Below are 6,025 nucleotides of genomic sequence, written 5' to 3' on the forward strand. Positions count from 1 at the left end.
TCTGCAGTCACATGCGTTCAAGTTTGGAAATAATGAGTAACTCAAATTGTATTTTTAAGCCACAGGCCCCCTGTGTCAACATCTTTTGCTAACATGTTAGCCATAACAAATCTAAAACACACACATCAGGGCTGTGTGTCTGTGGATAATTTGAAGTTGCTCTGTCCCAAGTGGCCAGAAACTGATTAATGCATCATTAAGAAGATGTTATTGCTGAAAGAAAAGTCCAGTGTTGGGCAAGCTACTTGGAAAATGTAGTGAGCTAAGCTACAAGTTATTCTACATTAAATGGAGCTACCCACCAGAGAAATGTAGCAAGCTAAGCTACAATAAAATGACAAAAGTAGCTTAACTACATCAAATCTATTTTGTGTGTGTGTTTAGGAGTATATTTATTACCCTCCTTTTGTACACAAATATCAAATTATTTATTTAAACTGACCACAACAATTTGGTTTTGTAGAGAAGTTTGTAAAAACTATTTTACAACTATACTACAAGTAATATTTGAGTAACATAACCTAAAGTTATACTTTTCAGCTTCTCCTGTCTTCTCATCTTTTTCTACCTCTTCCTGCCTAAATTCCCTTCACACACATGCACACGCGTTTTATTCTTTTGCTGCCAAAGGACATGTTACTAGCTAGCGCCATGTTAGCTGTTGGTGTTTGCTGACGGAGTTGTGATGATTAGCTTAGCTAGCGATTGTTGTGTTAACTTCGGGAAATACCTGAATGTGTGTCCTTAAAATTGTGTTGGACGTCTTGGATGTTGACAGGAGCTCCCTTTTGTGGTTCCACAGTAAACACCAGAACGTGTAACTGTTCTGTGAGGACTCGATAAGTAACATGAACTTGTTAAGGTTTGGCCATGGAGATTCACGACGCGTACGCGTTTCTGTCCCCTCCTCTGACACTGTCTCCTGCTGCGCGCGCTCCATCTTGTCCCGGCATTTTTTTCTACCCAGTTTTTTTTTTTTTTTTTTTTTTTAAACAAACGTTATTGTCATGTTGAAGACATACAAGGAAACATGACAATATATAAGCATTCTACCCAGTTTATGGCGGGCATCAGCAGGAGGGCAGGTACGTGACGTCACATAGAAGCGACGGATTTAAGGTTTAGACATGCGTGGGGAAATGTAGCTTCTGTGGACACTACCGCGTTATTTGATCACTAAGAAACTTCATTTGATGAAGAAAACAGCGACGTTACGACCATGTTACTGAGAAATGTAGTTAAATTAGTAACGCAGCTACTTGTAACGCCGCTGCTGCCCAACAGTGGAACAATGGGGATCTTTCATGAATGGTAAGTATGCGCACACACACTTGAAAGACATACTACACAAAAATAGTGTGAAACTTACATATCTTAAAATCATTTAAGTCATAACTGCTCAGTAGTCACAGTGTTTTCCCTGAATCCTGTTTGTATGTGTTTGTGTTGAGCGTTCAGTCTCACCTGAGAGAAAAGAACAATAATGAACGACGGTGCACTGAAATCATAAGTGCAGTGATGCAAAACCAGGCGAGCAAGGTGACAGAGTGTTGACCTGCTTTCTGTGGAATAGGTGCTGGTAGTTTGTTTTGGCATCCATGCTCAGAGTTGCATGCATGGCTTCACAACTTACTGGAAATAATGAGGAGCTCAAGTCACATTTAGCACAGGCCCCACAAAAGCTACACTAGAAATGTGTGTATTTCAACATCAAGTACATTAAATCGTTGGCTAACTAATTCTAAACATATTTTATCTCTTTTCTACACATGGAACTGTGCAGATAGCTTTGGTTTATTTTGACAGATTTTTAAATATCGACCCAAATAAATAAAAACTTGAAAATAAATAGATACATGCATATTAGGGATTTTTTTCCCCTTTGGTATTGCTTTGTGGTCTTTTCAGAAATACTGTCCTGATTACTAGATAATACATAGATTTCACTGATCCGTTTTCACCAGAACCACGGCACTGTATAACAAAAAATAATCCCTATGAAAAGAGACAATACTAAAGATGCAAATAAATTAGCAGTCAATATGTAAATTTAGCTAATAACAAATTTCAGTTATTTTGGTAATTGCTTCTAAAGTTTAATTGATAATAAAGATGCTTAAATGTTATAAAACATAGCTTTTTAATTGTATCATAGAATTTGTATAGTTTATTATAGGTTATTAATGTTCTTGTAGGTTGTTTGAGTGAAACTTTCTCATGGTAAACGCAAATTGACAAGGACCACCTGAAAGCACCATCAGGTTCTGATTTGTCTTTTTTGTTTGTTTGTTTGTTTGTTTTTGTTTATGTGTTTTTTTAACAGTTATTCCCAAAGACTGCATCGGGACCCACAGAGTGGTCACAGAAGATTTTATTTGGGTCCCCAAATAAATAAGACTATGGAAGGAATTCTCTAAATTTAATGTTGATATCTGCAGTACACTTTTTTATAAATTTGTGTTTTGTTTTAGTCATGAGAGGGGAAAAAACTGTTATTCTGTCCAATTTTTTTCTCATTTATGAAGTAGGCTGAAATGGAAAAGAAAATATTGTTTTCCTGATAAGATGAAAAAAATTGAGATGACCCATTAACTAATTTATTTTTCATTTTTTAAAGTTTTGACATGTATATGTTTTCAAGAAAGCATAAGGATAATACAGGGTGATGTGGAAATGACAGTAAAATGGTCAGGATTGTTCATTTATGCACAAATTAACTCTTCTCGGAATTTTTTGATAAGATTTATTGTTATTTGGGTCACAGCGATTAGTCATTTTTTAAAAAGTGGGTCCTCAGGAAGAAAAAAAAAAAGTCTGGGAAACACTGCCTTTAAAACTATTTCCCTGTGGAGTGATTTGTCTGTTTCACAAAAAAAGTGAACCAGCAGATGAGTTTACCTTCTGCTGATCGCTGCTGTAGTTGAATGGTTAAGTCCTCTGGAGCCTCTCGTGTTCCCTGCCGGACCGGGACTCCTGCCAGAACTTTGTCCTCGTGTTTCCCTCTCTGCTTTCCAACCGTCTGATTGAAGGAGGAGGGTGAGTACACTGCCCACAGAAAACAAGTCTCACTTTTAAAGCCTTGTGCACACAAGCGCCATGCACAATAATCCCTCTAGGCCTGTTGATTTCTCAATTTCTCAAGCTTTCTGAATGTTTTTACAGCTCCACCAATCATATCATTATATTAACGATGACTCAAATGTTAAAGAGTGATTTGTAAGGGCTTCCCCACAGTGATTATATGACAACAAGTCTGCAGCTCTATGCAGATTTTTGGCTTCTTTTAGCTTACTGTCCTGGAAAAAAGCCTACTCTACAAACCTATTTTCTGCAGCATTGTCAACCTAAGACCCAGATGTTTTGATCAAAGGTTTGTGGAGACAAACTCAGAGGTAGAAGAAGAATAAATGTTGGACTTTACCAGGGTGCAAAACAGAGGCTAATATTGCTCCATGTCCTCCAGATTTTAATTGTACATTTAATATGTTACTTTTAACAACTTAATAAGGGAGCAAAACATCAGCACTGTGGCACAGCTGTGTTCATGTTGGGGCAAATCTTTGCAAATCAGTCATGAGATGTAATGTGAGCTCTGATTGGCTAAGATGAACTTGTTGGCAGACACTTTTGTTTCTGTGCCCTTGACACTTCAGGGATGAGGAGACGGAGCTCTTGTTTCATCTTACAGTGGATTACACATGTTCTGCCACAACAAGTTTCAGAGAGAAGCTGAATCATAAAAGACTTTGTCAATGTATATTTAGAGGTGCAAGTCTTGACTGAGCACTAAAAAAACAATGTGTATGAAACGGGCCTATTTAGTGCTCCCCTTGTTTTATTGTCCTGTTAAATATACTGTAAGGTGTTTTCAGTTGCAGTTGATTAATCCTCTGCTCACAGACAGACAGGAGTTATACAGATAATCACATGATGTTACCAAGCTTGATGTCCTCACGATGAAGAATGATAAAGATGAACTTTTGCTACAGCTTTTGTTCACGTCACTGATGAACTCTGTAATGCATTTCCTGTTTCTGTATGGTCTGCAGCAGACTCACAGGTCAGAGTTCTCCTTTGTTCAACTGTCCCAAATCCATACTACATATTATAAAGTATATAATATTTATTACTAATCATAGTGTACTGTTTTAGTTGTTAGTACACAGAAATATAAACTTACTTTTATAATGCTAAGTGGAAGTGATGATATGTGTGATGTTGCATGTCGGTTGGAGTGTGGAAAACTTTTGCAGATAGACTTTCCTCCATTCCCTCTGTGCATTGCATTGTGGGAGAATAGCGTGCATCAACGGCATACTCAGAAATCACCTGAATTCAGCAGAGGGTAGAGAGTAAGCCACAGGTGTGCAAGTCACAGGCAGGACTCACAGCCTCATGGTACATGGGACAAATTCGCTACCAACAGAGCGACCAAAAGAAATTCTGATGTGGGGATGAAGCCGGATGTTGTGATGGTTGTGTCATTGATTTTTAAGATGCAGAGCTGCACACTGCTGTTCTTTTCCTGCTATCATCAACGACATGATCTTTGAATCCAAATTTTATCGTTTTTGGATTTGTCTTCTCCACGATGTCTCGTGTGGCCTCTGTTACTCAAAAGAAGTCTAATATAATCACATAAGTCAAGAGCTGTAAAATCATGTATAATTTTATTGAAACAAGCAAGAAAAGTCACCATAAATCAAAAATTCTAAAACTAATTAACCAAAACCCACAGCCTAGGAAGGACTGATGGGCCGGCCATCGTTATGCAATCATGTTTCAACAATAAAAAAAACACAACCTTTCAATATCTATGAAAATGCAAATATTACAAAAAGTCTGAGTCAAAGCACAAGTCATGAATACCAAGTCAAAGTCATAATAATACATTTTGGAACTTTTCAAAATAGATGTTGCCAAGTCCAAGAATTCATACCCTGTGTGTCCCTTTTGTTTGACTGATGGCTGATGTTTCTGTACATGAACCCACACAGTCTGAGAAAAGGTCTAATCTGTGTGCACAGGCTTTATTTTAACATTATAAACACTTTGTCTATTAATCAGTAGATGTTTTTTTATGCAAGATGAGAAAAACAAACTGTGTTGTTGGCAGTGTCTTTATACATACTGGCATATCAAATTTTGGATGTTTGTCAATTCTCACACTGGAACTTTGGTCTTTCTGTTCCTTCTCGTCCACCAAGTTACCATCTGATGCTCCTTGATATTTGGCAACTAGTTGAGATGCAGTAAGTCTCAGTTCTGTGTCTTTGGCTCTTGTTTGGCTTTAAATCATTTGGTCATTAGACTGAACTTCAGCTGTTTCACATAAGGACACTTTTTTGCGTATCGTGCATATTCTCAACCCTCAAGGTGTTACTGACTTACTTTTGATGATTTTACATTCTCTTGGATATGATAAAATACTGTTTTAGGGGCTTTCTTCTTGTACATTTATACATTTCAGAAAGAAATATTGTAATAATAGTATAACTCCACTATACTATTATTTTATTGCTTGAGTTACCAGAGTAGTTCACTCTTTAGAGGAGGCGCTAAGGTCTGAGAAAAACCCTGATAATGTCGTCAAGGATATTTCGGCTTGAGAACTGAGGTGTAGAGCTTAAAAGACTTGGACATTTACCAGAAAGGGGCAGTGTAACAAATAAGACATTGCATTGGCTTTATCAGAAATGTAGGATCCACTGGTTTAATCTAAACTGGGTACTATAAATCTCTGCTTCTTCCATGTTGATTTTGAAATTATTTGAAATTATTAATATTCTTTTTTAATGATTTTTAAAAATCTGTCTGTTGTAGGTCCTCTGCCTTTATAGGAGTGCAATAATAAAATTCCTGAGTACCAGTTTAATCAAAATAAATCAAAATAAAGAAATAATAGCAATAGTATTTTTAAAAAAAATCATTCTCTCATTTTTTTTTCTCTCATTTTGTGATCCCTAATATTCTTTTAAGTGAGGGGAGACTCTACAGAAATACTTTGAGAAACCAAACCATGTTC

This window comes from Lutjanus erythropterus, chromosome 3 (genome assembly GCF_056507025.1).
Source record: "Lutjanus erythropterus isolate fLutEry1 chromosome 3, fLutEry1.hap2, whole genome shotgun sequence".
Taxonomy (NCBI): Eukaryota; Metazoa; Chordata; class Actinopteri; order Lutjaniformes; family Lutjanidae; genus Lutjanus; species Lutjanus erythropterus.